The following is a 15,968-nucleotide window of genomic DNA, read 5'->3' on the forward strand; positions in this document are numbered from 1 at the left end:
ATTGAGCCGCTTTTTAGCATGAAGGGCTGCTGAATTTTGTCAAAGCCTTTTCTGCATCTATTGAGATAATCATGTGGTTCTTGCTTTGGTTCTGTTTATATGCTGGACATGTTTATTGATTTGCTAATGTTGAACCAGCCTTGCATCCCCAGGGATGAAGCCCACTTGGTCATGGTGGATGTTTCTTTTTGATGTGTTGTTGAACTAATTTGCTAGTATTTTATTGAGATTTTTGCACGATGTTCACCGGGATAATGGTCTAAAAATTCTCTTTTTTTTGCTGTGTCTCTGCCAGGCTTTGACAGGCTTTGTCAGATTAGTATTGGCACCAACCTCCTTGTACCTCTGGTAGAATTCAGCTGTGAACCATCTGGTCCTGGACTTTTTGCTGGTAGGCTATTAATTATTGTGCCTCCTCAATTTCAGAGCCTGCTATTGGCTATCTATTCAGGGATTCAACTTCTTCCTGGTTTAGTCTTGGAAGAGTGTAGTGTCCAGAAATTATCCATTTCTTCTAGATTTTCCAGTTTATTTGCATAGAGAGGTGTTTATAGCACTTCTTACGGTAGTTTGTGCATTTCTGTGGGTCGTGGTGATATCCCTATCATTTTTAATTATACGATTTGATTCTTCTCTTTCTTCTTTATTAGTCTTGCTAGCGGTCTGTCAATTTGTTGATCTTTTTCAAAACCAACTCCTGGATTCATTGGATTTTGGAGGGTTTCTTGTGTTCTCTATCTCCTTCAATTCTGCTCTGATCTTAGTTATTTCTTGCCTCTGCTAGCTTTCAATGTGTTTGCTCTTGCTTCTCTTAGTTCTTTTAATTGGCGCATGTTAGAGTGTCAATTTTAGATCTTTCCCTGCTTTCTCTTGTGGGCATTTAGTGCTATAAATTTCCTCCACTGCTTAAATGTGTCCCAGAGATTCTGGTATGTTCTCTATCTTTTGTTCTCATTGGTTTCAAAGAACATCTTTATTTCTGGCCTTCATTTCGGATGTACCCAGTAGTAGTCATTCAGGAGCAGGTTGTTCAGTTTCATGTAGTTGAGCGGTTTTGATTGAGTTTCTTAGTCCTGAGTTCTAGTTTCTGATTGCACTGTGGTCTGAGAGACAGTTTGTTATAATTTCTGTTCTTGTACATTTACTGAGGAGGTTACCCAATTATGGCCTCAATCTTTGGAGTAAGCAACATGTGGTGCTGAGGAAGAATGCATATTCTGTTGATCAGGTGGAGTTCATAGGATAAAATTATTGGGTCTGCTTGCTGCAGAGATGAGTTCACCCTGATATCCTTATTAACTTTCTGTCTCATTGATCTGTCTAATGTTGACAGTGGAGGTTGAAGTTCCCCATTATTATTGTATGGGAGTCTAAGTCTCTTTGTAAGTCTCTAAGGACTTGCTTTATGTGAATCTGGTGCTCCTGTATTGGTGCATATATATTTAGGAGAGTTAGCTCTTCCTGTTGAATTGATCCCTTTACCATTATGTAATGGCTCTCTTTTGTCTTTTGATCTTTGATAATTTAAAGTCTGTTTTATCAGAGACTAGGATTGCAACCCCTGCTTTTTTTGTTCTCCATTTGCTTTGGTAAATCTTCCTCCATCCCTTTATATTTTGAGCCTATGTATGTCTCTCATGCAGGAGATGGGCTCCTGAATACAGCAGACTGATGGGTCTTGACTCTTTATCCAGTTTGCCAGTCTGTGTTCCTTTAATTGGAGCATTTAGTCCATTTTACTTAAGGTTAAGATTGTTATGTGTGAACTTGATCCCAAGCATTAAGGATATTAACTGGTTATTTTGCTCAAGTAGTTGATGCAGTTTCTTCCTAGCCTCATGGTCTTTACATTTTGCATGTTTTTGCAATGCTGGTGCACCGGGTTGTTCCCTTTTCCATGTTTAGTGCTTCCTTCAGGGTCTCTTTGTAAGGCAGGCCTAGTGGTGACAAAATCTCTAAGCATTTGCTATCTGTAAAGGATTTTATTTCTCCTTCACTTATGAAATTCAATGGCTTGATATGAAATTTGGGTTGAAAATTCTTTTCTTTAAGAATGCTGAATTATTGGCCCCACTCTTCTGGCTTGAGAGTTTCTGCCGAGATCTGCTGTTAGTCTGATGGGCTTCCTAGGGTAACCCGACCTTCTCTGGCTGCCCTAAGATTTTTTCCTTCATTTCAACTTTGGTGAATCTGGCACTATGTGTCTTGGAGTTGTTTCTCTCTGAGGAGTATCTTGTGGCTACGCTTCTCTGTATTTCCTGGATTTGGACTGTTGGCCTGCCCTACTAGGTTGGGGAAGTTCTTCCCATTATATCCCCTGAAGAGTGTTTCTTCAACTTGGTTCCATTCTCCCTCAATTTCAGGCACCCCAATCAGACGTGGAGATTTTGGTCTTTTTACATAATCCCATACTTGCAGGCTTTGTTCATTTCTTTTCTTCTTTTCTTTTTTGTTTCTTCTCGGCTTCATTTCATTCATTTGATCCTCAATCGCTGATACTTCTTTCTTCCAGTTGATCGAAGTCAGTTACTGAAGCTTGTGCATTTGTCATGTATTTCTCAGGTCATGGTTTTCATCTCTTTTCTATTTCGCTATGACCTTTCTCTACTAATTAGTCTAGTCACAATTCTTCCACTTTTTTTTTCAAGATTTTAGTTTCTTTTATGCTTATGGTAATGTAATTCTCCTTTAGCCTTTTTGAGAAATTTGATGGACTGGTGCCTTTTCTCATCTCGGCCAGTTACTCTCCGGCCCAGCTTTGATCCATATGATGATACGCTTCCTCGTCGAGATGCTCTATTTTTGAATTTCCAGCTTTTCTGCCGCTTTTTCCCATCTTGTGGTTTTATCCACCTCTGGTCTTTGATGATGGTGATGTACTGATTGTTTTGGTGTAGGTGTCCTTCCTGTTTGATAGTTTTCCCTCTAACAGTCAGGACCCCTCAGCTGTAGGTCTGTTGGAGATTGCTTGAGGTCCACCCCAGACCCTGTTTGCCTGGGTATCAGCAGCAGAGGCTTCAGAAGATAGGAATATTTCTGAACAAAGGAGTGTACCTGTCTGATTCTTGCTTTGAAGCTTCCTCTCAGGGGTGTACTCCACCCTGTGAGGTGTGGGTGTCAGACTGCCCCTAGTGGGGATGTGTCTCCCAGTTAGGCTACTCAGGGGTCAGGGACCCACTTGAGCAGGCAGTCTGTCCCTTCTCAGATCTCAACCTCCTGCTGGGATCCACTGCTCTTCAAAGCTGTCAGACAGAGTCGCTTTACGCTGCAGAGGTTTCTGCTGCTTTTTTGTTGTTGTTGTTGTTGTTGTGGTGTGCTGTGCCTCTGTCCCCAGAGGTGGAGCTCACAGAGACAGGCAGGTTTCTTTGAGCTGCTGTGAGCTCCACCCAGTCTCGGCTTCCCAGCAGCTTTGTTTACCTACTTAAGCTCTCAGCAATGGCGGGCGCCTCCCAGCCTCGCTGCTGCCTTGCCCATAGATCACAGACTGCCAGCAAGCAATGAGGGAGGTCTGTGGGCTTGGGACCCTCCCGCCAGGTGTGGGATATGATCTCCTGGTGTGCCTGTTTGCTTAAAGCGCAGTATTGTGTGAGCACCCTTCATTTTCCAGGTAAGTTGTGTCTCAGTTCTGGCTAGGAAAAAGGGATTCCTTCCTCTCTTGCGCTTCCCAGGTGAGGCGAGCGCCTCGCCTCTGCTTCCCCAGCTCTCGCTGGCTCGGCTGCAGCAGCTGACCAGCACCGCATCGGCCCCGCACTCCCCAGTGAGATGAACCCAGTACCAGTTGAAAATGCAGAAATCACCGGTCGTTCGCACTGGGAGTTGGAGACTGGAGCTGTTCCTATTCGGCCATCTTGCTCTGCCCCCTACTAATTCCATTTCTAAAAATTTCACTAGGCTGGTCACAGTGGCTCACTCCTATTATCCCAACACTTTGGGAGGCTGAGGCAGGCGGATCACCTGAGGTCAGGAGTTCGAAACCAGCCTGGCTAATGTGGTGAAACCCCGTCTCTAGTAAAAATACAAAAATTAGCTGGCATGGTGGTGCACCCTTGTACTCCCTCCTATTTACTCAGGAGGCTGAGGCAGGAGAATCACTTGAACCTGGGAGGCAGAGGTTGCAGTGAACCGAGATTGCATCATTGCCTTCCAGCCTGGGTGACAAGAGCAAAATTCTGTCTCCCCCACCCACCCCCGCCAAAAAAAAATCACTAGAATGATCTCTCCTTTTTTGTGTGGGAATGTCTTAGCAAACATTATATCATCTCCCACAGCCATTTCAAGCTTCATTCTCTTTTTGGAGCTTACTGTCCCAACATGGAAAATACCTTCCTCTACCTTGTTAAAGCTGGTCTGGCCTTTCAGGAGAGGTCTCTGATTATTTAAAAGAAAAACCTGCGTGTTTGTGGAAAGGGAAAGGAGAGGGAGATAGGATACAGTAAGGAACTCACATTTCCATCAGGAGTAAATGAGATGCTCTTTGAAATAGTGAAAGGCCCTTTGGTCTTAAGAGCAATATAATCCTGAATTACAGAAGAGCAAGGTTAGAGCTAACATAGCAGAGAATAAAGGAGATGATAAGAAAGGTAAAGGTGTCTGAATGAGAAAGGCCAAGAAGATGAAATCAGGAGTGAAAAAGATCCAGGTTGAAAATGTTGCTTTCAACTGGAGTGATGAGATAACATTTCAGGAAACAACTGTGAACCAACCTTGGAAAGGCAGGCAAGATTGTAATCAGAGTATTAAGCTGGTGGGAACGAGGTGAGTTCCAGGCCATGCTTTTCTAGATAGTAAATGAAGGGTCTGATTCCAAGCCTCACAAGTTGGAAGGGAAGAGAAAACTCACAGAAACTTCAGAAAAGGTTTACATAGGCATGGAAATGACCTGAAGCAAAACAAAAACAAGAACAACAACAAAAAAAGCCACTGATGGGCTTGCACACACATACACACACCGTCATACACACGGTTATTTCTATGTTGTTTGTTCATCTTTCTGAACCTCAGGTACATACAATTGAACTATTCATATTCGTTAGTCAATAATACACTATAATTGTTGGGAGAAAAGCTGAGTGTTGGGAGAAGCTGAGGCAGGGCTTGCATGTCTGACATAATATAAAAGAGTTTTGGAACATGTCCGGGTTCTAGGGTCTAAAATCCCTTGTGACCTTTGAAATACCAAGCTCTGTGCCAAAGGGTTGGAAGGCTACCCTGACACACCACAATCTAAGCCCAGGGCATAAAATCCCTCGTGGCTTGGATAGAATCCAGGGCTCGTGGCTCTGGCATAGACTTGCTGGCTCCTTGCTCCTTGCTCTCCCAGGATCCATTGTATCTTGAGTTAAAAGAACCTGCTCCCCATTATCTCAAGTAGCATAACAGATGCTAAACCCTCACAGCTGTAAATCATGTGCTTAATGCAACGCGCCCTTTCGACCCCCACATTCTCACCATTTCTTTCTTTGATCACCAATAAATAGTCTAGGCTTCCAGAGTTCCGGGCCTTCACAGCATCCATACGCTAGCGATGGCCCCCTGGTTCCACTTTACTTCTCAAACTGTCTTTTTCTCAATCCTTTGACTCCACCTGACGTCGTCGCCCCCACAACCTGGTGTTGGGTCTGATCACCCCAACAAAAATTATCAGTCCAAGTAAAGTCACTGTTTTCATGTCCCCTCACCAAGCTCATTACGCCATATGCCTCTCTCCAAGTATATGGATTATGTCTTCATGCCTGCCTTCCATATGTTTAGATATAGATATTTCCTTGGAAAATATAAATCTGATATTCCTTAACTTGAAAACTCATCTAAGAGAATTAGTATAAAATATTAATTTTATGTCAGAGAAGGATAAATGAATATTATCTTGTTCTCTATAAATTTCTGTATATTTAAAAAATTAAAATACTAAAATTATATGTAGTAACGTGTGTGGTTTTCAAAATTCACATAAATGGCAATGTGCTGTAATTCTTGTGCTGTTTTCCAGCTTTTTTTCATTAATTTCTATGTTCTTGGGAGCTATGCACACTAGTTTATGTAAATATGTTCCTTGGGATTAAAACATATTCTGGGCCATGCATAGTACACATTTTATATACCAATAATCATGTTTTCAGCCCTTTACTTCAAGTGTCTTGCTATGGATCTAAGATTTTCTGTGAAGTCTTGCTGGGCCCCCAGGTGCACATATTCAATTTCAACAAGCTCTACTAGAATGGCTATACCAGTTTATACTCTTACCAGTAGTGCATGGAAGTTGCCACACTATCTTGTGCCCTTAATGTTTTAAGGTTTTTGACTTTTACCATCTGGAAGTATGCAAAGGGGTGTTTCAATGTTTTAATTACTTTTCTCTGGTTACTGAAAGGTTGAGTGTTGTCTCATGTTTTTATTAGTCATTTGGATGTTCCTCTCTTTGAATTTCCTTTTCATATTATTTGATCAATTTTTCTACTGGAGATTTTACCTTTTTTGGATTATTTAGTGTTGTCCTTTGCCTTTTCTAGATAATAATATCTTCCCAATTTTACACTTTGCAAATGCCACCACTCAGTTTTCATCCTTGTGTTAATTTTCCTCTGCTACCATTTGTTGATCAGGCTTCTTTAATTTTGATGTATATATAATTTGTGTGTGTTTTAGATCTTTTTCATTTTGTTCATACAAAGACTCATTCTACTTTTTTATTAATATCAGCATTTATGTTTCACATTTAGGAATTTAATTTTATTTGCATAAATTGTCACTAATTAACTAATAATTTCATCAACTTCAGAAAAAGAAACAGCCTTAAGGAGATCTCTATGCAAAGCCACAGAAGTTAAATGGCATTTGAAACAATATAAAAGCATAGTATTCTTCTGGAATCATTTTTGAAATGGATCCATGCATTTATTTTTACTCTCAAAAATGAATCATTCGCAATGTGTGAGGTTGGCAGCTTAAGCTAGAGGAGTCTAAGGAAGGGAAAGCTCAAATTCATTAATAAAGTAATAAAAGTAAACTATTAAGTAAAACAATTACTTTTCCAAAGCAGATCAAAATCAAAGATGAATCAAAGGAGAACTGTGGCTCTTTTGTCAAAAACTATAGCAAAGAAAGCAATATTCTAACAACCAAAGAAATTCTGCCATTACGGGTTGACGATTTTTTTAAATTTTTAATATTTTTTTAAAAGAGTAAAGGTGGACAACACTATTAGGAGAATGTGATCCCCAAATTACACTGCCCTTCAGAGCACATTATATCTGAGTCACCAGCAGAGCCAATCTTGAGTATGTTGGGGCAGGTGGGCAACTGTGTCTCAAGAGAGGAAGCTGAGCACATTTCTGACGCTGGGACCCTGGGCAAGTCCGTTCCTTTTCGCCTTAGTTTTCATATCTGAGTATAACTTTAAAATTCAGCCTCATACATAGCAAAGGACAACCCAAAGGCTGAGGAAGTAAAGTTTTATCCCAGAGCAGGCGCTCAAGTGCTTGCTCCATGACTGTGTGAGTGGCACGTGGTCTTCCCGAGGCAGAGGAGCTCGGATGGAGCAGCCTCCTCCATGATATCAGCAGGCCTGGAACAAGCTCCTCTTTACCTGATCAACTCACTCGTGAGTGGAATGAAGTTTTGATGTGAGTCCAATTAATTTTACTTTTTAACTGCAAAGCCTGGCTTCCTTAGCTATGGCCTTGGTGTTTGAATATGCTTTTTCTGTGATAGCTGATTGGCTACTATTGTCAGTATGTCCCAATGAGACTGGTCAGAAGCTAAACCTTGAAATATATGTTCTTCAAATAAACGTGAAAGTATATGTGTGTGATTTACTCAACTAATTTTTAATTAGTTTCAATTAGTTTTAATTGTGGGAATATCTGAATGCCACCATCAAAGGCACTGCAATCTACTTGGGACAAGAAGATGATTAGTTAACAACATGGGAATTGAATGATAGGGCTGGAGAATAACAGGCTCATTAATAAAAGTAATTATATTTTTAATTTCTTCCAATTGGTCAAACAGCAAAGTTGTATATGTCTCTGTAAGGTACTTCCATTGTGTCAGATGCTAAGTTCATGGCAATGTACCTGACAAACACAGCCCTTGTCCACAGTAAGAACAGATACCTGATACAATGATATTAATTAAAAATAAGTTTTTAGATAAGTGAACAAACTACTGAGAAAGAGAAATACAAGATGTTCTTAGGCACATAACGTAGACCCTAAGGTAGTCATGGTTGGAAGTGGAAGGTGGCAGAAATCTATTCCTGGGCATTCAAACAGATAGCTGAGAGACGAGGCAGAGTTAGTTATGAGAAGAGGAGAAAGAAGAGTATTTCTGGCATCAAAAACAGCAATTGTGAAGCCCCAGAGGTCAAAGAAAATGAAATATTGCCACAAAGTTTAACAGATGCTGAACTGCCTGTCCCAAAAGAAAAATCTGATTCACCATTTTTATCCAAGATGACTCCATCATAGGCAGATTTGAATTGACTTTATCCATCCCTCAAGGGTTCAAGTTTTAACATGCAAAACTTTATGTTCAGATCAAATTCATTATTTTTAAACTCTAAAATAGCGTTTCTTATTATTCCTTTTTAAATTCATTTTATAATTTCCCCAACAGAGCCCAATTCTCCTATCTTAGCATAACTCCAGATCAACCACCTAGGATTATTTGATGGAGTTATCTGCATGAAGTAATTACTTTTTTTTTCTTGCAACCATTTCATATTCCAAGATAAGTCTTTAGACTTAAAGGCACGTACTATCTGTTCAGTTTGCAAATTTTCTTGGAAGTTAAAAGAGAAGAGTCAGCAATTTACTTCACTGACTGAAAAAGAAACTTTAAAAAACCATTCCACCTCTGCATCTTTTGGCACTTAGAAAATCTTGATTAATTCTTTAAGATGTCAAAAATGGTAGTTAACTGTATGTCTTTTGTTGAAGATTAGAAATCTTTGTTCAGGGTATTTGAATAATAGTTTTATGATAATGTTCAATTGTGATGAAGACAAGTCACACTGAATCCTTTACTCATAAGCTGAAACCTAGGAAACTGTCCTGCATGTCAAAATAATAGAAAAGTGACTTCTGAAATGATGTTAGAGGTAAGGCATTTTATTTCAAATCTCTCTGATAACAAGTATGAAAGATTGGAATATAATAATTTAGGATATATTTTCTTTTCCTCAGTAATTCGTAAGTGTTTACTACATTGACATTTGAAATTGGACTTGCAGTTGTGTCTTCTTTCACAAAACAGATGTCTTCCTAAAAAATATATAGAAATTACTGAAAAGGAACTCACATTTTATATGTGCTGGGGAAACTTCCAATTAAAAGACATCTTATGAACTCTCCTTGACAAATACAACCAATATTTCTTCTATGCAAATGATTCATATTAATTGGTTTAGTTCATGAATTAATATATTTATATATTGGGCTTTGTTTAATATGTGCTCAACCAGTGTGGAACATAAATCTGACAAACGTTTTACCTTTTGAAACGTTACTTAGACCTTAGGAAAAATATGTCTTTGCTGAAAAAAAGAATTGAAAGGAGAGAAGGAAAAGAGAGTTAGACTGAAGGAAGAGGACAATTAAAAAAAAGAGAAAAATGATTTGTAATATTCTGCTTGTATATTGAGCTTTAAAACAGCCACAGGCTGAGAACAACCTTGTCTGTAATCTCTTGGCATTTTTTAAGATTAAAAAAAAATTTTTTTTTAATTTTTCTTTCAGATGTCTGTATCTTCATGAAGGGCCATGTTTGTTACTAAAAGCCTGATAAATACTTTCAATGGCCATCCTCTGGCTCAAGCCATCTGCACTAGGCCAAGAGGTGGCATATACTGGGTGGGAAAAGAGATGTTTATGAACTTTGAAGTTAGTTGAAACTACTTAAAGTTCAAGCCTTAGGATCAAGGAAAAAAGAAAAGAAAAAAGCCAAGATGAAAACAAACAAGCTCCCATTCAAGGACTCCAAAATCTGCCTTTATGGCCACAGATTGTACAGGTTTCCCAGCATTTTTTTGCCCCCATTTTCTTGACAAAGACCAATTTCTCACTGATAACACTGCACTGATCATCTGCAATCATCACTTTTAATAACCAGCCTGTTATTCTCCAGTCCTATCATTCAATTTCCAAGTTTTTACGTAATCATCTTGTTGTCCCAAGTAGAATACAGTGCCTTTGATGGTGAGATTCAGATATTCCCACAATTTTCAGAGCTGGAATTATGCATCAAGAATATCACTGTGTTTTAAACAAGGCACTAGTTCATTTAATGCTCACAAACCCTGAAAATAGGTATTATTCTTCTTTCCATTTTCAGAGGAAGCAACTAAGATGTTAAGGATTTAAATAACTTGTCCATGCTTTTATAACTTAGAGGCAAAGCATATTTCAAAGGCATGTTTCAAAGCTCTTCATCTTTCCATGATGAAAACATGATGGACAAATAAAAGAGTCAATACTTGAGTAAACGAATGTTTGAATAAAACAACTAACTACTCAATAATTATCAAAATAAAGAATTAAAAACATCTGTGTAATTTCAGGGAATAAAAAAATATTTGTTTAGCTGGAAAAAGTGACCTCTCCTCTCATACTCATTCTTCAAGTCTTTCCAACTCAAATGGGAAAGAATTTATCAGCTTCTATTCTGTGTGCTGAATTTCTCTCTTATTCATGTCTTCCTTCCCTCAACTAACAGCTCTACCTGAAGCTGTCCAAATCTCCCTCCCTTTGTAATGTATTTTCCTAAAGTATCTCCTGTCTAAACTATGCAAGCTTGTGTCCACCCTCTATATCAGATGCCTGTACAGTGCTTTCCATTTAGAAGGGTCTCAATTAATATATGTCAAATAAACAAATAGGCAAAGAGATAACATATTTTTCAGTCTTTCAATAGTGTCATATTTCTTAAGAGTAGCATGCGCTCAAAGACATGGCAAGTCTCACAGATATGAAGTCCTGTGTGTTGTGTGTTCTTTTTCATTTCCCTCTCTGCACCTAGCTCAGAACTAGGTAAATTTAAGACACCTAAGCGCTGGTCATTTCATATGCAACCTCAAAAGACATTGGCAGATAGATAGATTCCATATTCCACTAGATGAAGAAACGCCATCACAAGGTCACTAGCACAGCAGTTAGTTATCACAATCTCCTTTCTGACCCCTTTCCCCTCTTTCTTATATTTCCCAAAAGTATCCTCATGCTTCTGAACCTCTTGCCATACAAAAGGTTGTTCTTGGGAACGACCAACAGTAGTGCCATGAGTGGAGTCATTTGAGTCCTAGGTTCCAGCCTATGGTCTGCATCGAAGCAAGGGTATCTCTTCTCTCTCCTAAAGTGAGGGTTTTTAGAATCTATTAGCAAATACAAGAATATTCTGGGCAGTTGAATGTCCCTTTACTGTAGTTGTAAAACAGAATAACTAACACTCATACACAAGGTTACCTATCTTAATTGAAATCTTAACTGGTGGGCTCCAATATCTACTGTTTCCCAAGCAAGAAATGGTCTCTGATCCGTAATCACATGCACCATTGACACTGTGCATGTCATGGGTCACCAGCTATATTCCCCCACAATTCTTCTTGATTGAATTAACTGAAAAAAACAAAATGTCACCTACAGTTGGCCTAAATTAACCAAGAAAATGTGGCAATACCCTGGTGACAGTGTTTTCATTTGTTTTGTTTTGTTTTCTTCAATGAAACCAAAACCTATTCTGAGCGTCTGACAGCAAGAGTGTACAAGCTTTCAAGGCTCAACAGTAAAACCAAGACACAACGTCTGCAAATACTTATCTCTAATGGGCTTTGAAAGGCTTAATTAACTCCTGCAGGAGTAGTTCTTTGTAATGTTCAGATTGCATATATTCTCAAAGGTCAAAGATTATGAAGATGGAAAGGAATGATTACTTACTATACATGCCTCAATTGGATCAGAAGAACACTTTTAATACTTTAAATCTTAGTGATTGTTTTATTATTAAAATCCTGGAATTAACTGATTACCCTTAGAAGGTTCAATTCAAGGAATACATCGTAAGTGGTCATGTTTGTTTGTTTTGAATATAGCAGTGGATATATTTGCAGGGCAAGGGGTGTGGTGAGGGATTTCTTTTCTGCTCTCTCACCTTGTTTCCATAGATCAGAAACAATTAACAACACATATAACATCTGAGCAGAGATTTCAGCTCTGGTCTTTCTTACTGCAAAAGTGAATTCACAATGTTTGCCAAAGAACCTGTATTGTTAGACTATTTTGAATACTTCCATTGGCATCATTGAGCTTCCTAGTCAGGCTGAAGAACTAGTCTAAAAAGGATTTAAAGTTGTTATTTATTGAGATCCTTTTCATGATTCATTCATTTTTATACAATAAAATAAATATTATTCAAGAAAATCAAATATCTCTTCCTGCCAATCTCTGAGGGGAAAAAAAAGCGTAGGGAAGATTCAATCTTTTTAAAAGTCCCCCAGTTTCTTACAAAACCAAGACCAGTATACAGAGAAGTGTGATATGTGATCAGAGAATACAAAGGGTCATATTGGGGCAAATTAGAAGCATGGGTCAATCACATATTGGTGAGAAAGGCATATGCTGATCAGAGTAATAGACATTTTGGCTAAAAACTAAAGGAAAGAAGAAGCTGACCTGGTAGAGATGGTTGAAATCACTTTAATCAGAAAGAAGTTACGCAAAATCTTTGAAGTGAGAGAGAGCATGGGGCATTTGGGAACTCAGGAAAAGCCACTCTCAGTATGCCTAGAGCCTGTATCAGAAGGAAAAGCAAACAGGGGCCATTCACAAGGAACTTGCATTTTATCTGGAGGCTCGTTGGACTCGTTTAAATATTTCCATTTTAAAAGTAACAATTTAAAATAAAATTGCACTTTATAAACCTGATACTGGCTTTTACAAAAGAGTATATATGCGGGAGAAAGCCCAGGATGTGTAGAAATTGGTTGGGTAAAGTGCTTGAGGAAATAACACCGTGGTCTCATAAAGTATAAGGCAGAGGGAAAAGCAGAGGGAGTAGATTTTAAAGATGTTTAGGATATAGAACTAATTGGATATTTGGTAGACTAGACACAAAGGCAAATGGAGAGACCAAAGATCAATCTAGGTTTCTGGCTTATAGATTATTATAGGTGTTAGAGGTACCATTCACCAGGGCTGGGCACATAGGAAGAGCAGGTAACTGTCCAGGGATCATTTGTTGTTGTTGTTGTGAATGGAAGAATACTGGTATATATCTTCATTTCTCTTTAATTTTTTAAATATGGAGCTAAAATACAAATTTTGCCAAATTCACTTTTCTAGCCTATTAGTTCCTAGGCCCCAAAGCCCTAACTCATCACAGAATCTTTTATAAGGTAGTTCTCTGATCAATAGAGCTCATCAATTAGACCTTGTGGTTTATTACTTATTTTGAAATACAATTAATGTGCAGTATATGAAATCTTTAATAGAGGTTATACGATTCGAACCAAGCTTTTCCTTTTAACAGGGTTAGAATATTTTCAATAATCCAAAAATACTCTCTGTTTAAATAAGAACCTACATATCCATCTTAGCTTAAATTTGCAACAGCTCTTTGATGAAGACACAGAGGGTTCTGATATTTGTGGTTATAGTGGAGAGAACACATCTAACAGGCTTGTGACATGGCCAGGGTGACCCACAAGCAAAGACATTGGCTCTGAATCTCAGTCTTTCCTGTCCTACTCTGGGGCTCATTCCTCTTCCATACGATCTGCAAAGGGCATGCCCAGATGTTGAATTCAGCAAACATGCATCTCATTGACCATTAGAAATCCAGCACTATCACTACCGTCATTATTTTTTTGCCTTGAAAAGTTTGCTGCTCTGACCAGTCTTCTGACAGGTGTAATTCTCCTTATAGTTTAAAGCAAAATACATAAAAAATGCATTTTAAATGCCATCAACGGTGTTTGTAAAAGTGTTTTCCCTCAAATGAACTTTAGAGCCTGGTGCACCAACAAACTGCCCACCACTGGGAATGCGTTCTAATAAAAGCGCATGCATTATGGTTGTGAGAATACTTGAAACAGCATTTGCATCTGCTACAAGACTTACAATGTAATGGATTTCTAACTAATTAGCATGATTTCCCAGACTGAATTATCCCACATGTAGGAGTAGCTGGATATAAAAATAAATTTGATTATAATATGCATAAATTGCTCATTTCTTACAGAATTATGGCTTTTTCTTAAGTGAATGCCCAACTTCCCCAAATTGTCAATGAAAATGTATTTCCAAATGGCTGCTCTTTTTGGGTCTGTGCTGCTTTCCGGGAGTTTGGCTACCCGTGGCAGCTGCTTTGTTGGAACATGACATGCACAGCACATCAGGCAATGAGTGTGACCTACATTCAGGATGTTTATGAGTTCTGCAGAAATTGGGTAATTTCACTCACCGTTTTGTTCTTCTGCTGATGTGAGAGGTCTTGAACATCATTTTGGGCAATAAACCCCTGGATGCTAAGAGAAAAAAAAGCACAGTATTTACAGAAGAATAAGATTAAAAGGTACAAATCCACTATAGCGTATTTCTCCCAGTTCTATGCCAGGTTTTGTTAGAATGGTATAAAATCAACGACAAACACACTCCTCTACTCCTCAGAGCTGCCATAATGACTCATACACAAGACAATTATAGAACAAAACAAGGCAGAATAGAACCAAATGCCAAATGACAGACAACCAGTAGTATATTCTGCAATTCAGAAAATGTATTTGCTATAATTGCAAATGTATAGCACTTAATCTGGGAAAGAAACGAGGTAAGATTTGGATGGCTGGAATGTAGAGGAGACATTCCACATCTGTAACCTAGTATGAAGGTAAGAAAAGCATCATTCTTTCATGTACAAATTCATCCATGCATTACAAGTTGCTATTACATGAGAACTGTAATAATTCTGTTTGTGTGATGTGTCATTATGTTTAATATCCCATATGCAGTTTGTTAATAGGTGTTATACACACAAAGTGTTTCTTTGTCAAATATGTTTGGGAAGCAATGGGTAAACAAAATTAAACACGAATATTTCAAAACTTCTCAGTATTCAGTGTTCTTCATTTTCCTTAAATGAGAAAGAACTTTGTTTTAAATTTCAAACTTAATAGATATTCAAAAAAATTTTAAAAATCATACACTGCTGGACATGGTGGCTTAATCCTATAATCGTAATATTTTGGGAGGCCAAAGCAAGAAGATCACTTGAGTCTAGGAATTTGAGACCAGCCTAGGCAACAGTGAGAGCTCACCTCTACAAAAAAATAGAAAAATTAGCCAGACATGGTGGTGCATTCCTGTAGTCCCAGCTACGTGGGAAGCTGAGGTGGGAGGATCACTTGAGTCTGGGAGGTTGAGGCTGCGGTAAGCCATGATCATGCCATCCCACTCCAGCCTGTGCAACAGAGCAAAACCCTATTTCAAAAATAAAAAATAAAAAACAAAAGAGCAAAGCTTTCACTTAAGCAAAATAACCTATATATGAGAAGAGGGTAGAGAAAGTTTACGCTGTTAATGAAAATTTGATGTCCCATCCCATTAATTCCAAATTACAGTAATGTAACACCAACACTTAGTGACACTTACTTACCTACTTTGCACCAGGCACTGTGATATGGTACATGCTGAACTTGCATTTTGTACAGCTATCACCACAACTTTCTTCTCTTTCTTTTTTTTTTTTTTTTTTTTTGAGACAGAGTCTCACTCTGTCGCCCAGGCTGGAGTGCAGTGGCCAGATCTCAGCTCACTGCAAGCTCCGCCTCCCGGGTTCATGCCACTATCCTGCCTCAGCCTCCCGTGTAGCTGGGACTACAGGCGCCCGCCGCCTCGCCCGGCTAGTTTTTTGTATTTTTTAGTAGAGACGGGGTTTCACCGGGTTAGCCAGGATGGTCTCGATCTCCTGTCCTCGTG

At 38.7% G+C, this 15,968-nt stretch overlaps 1 long non-coding RNA gene across 1 annotated transcript in view; it reads right to left on the bottom strand.

Moving 5' to 3' along the window:
• Positions 1–5,976: 5,976 nt before the first annotated feature.
• LOC110741033 overlaps positions 5,977–15,968 on the bottom strand; it is a 29,576-nt gene continuing 19,584 nt past the window's right edge. Inside the window, exon 3 of the long non-coding RNA XR_002516553.2 lies at positions 5,977–14,518. This is a non-coding gene — a long non-coding RNA (uncharacterized LOC110741033). The remainder of the gene's footprint in view (positions 14,519–15,968) is intronic.

This window comes from Papio anubis, chromosome 14, assembly GCF_008728515.1.
Source record: "Papio anubis isolate 15944 chromosome 14, Panubis1.0, whole genome shotgun sequence".
NCBI lineage: Eukaryota > Metazoa > Chordata > Mammalia > Primates > Cercopithecidae > Papio > Papio anubis.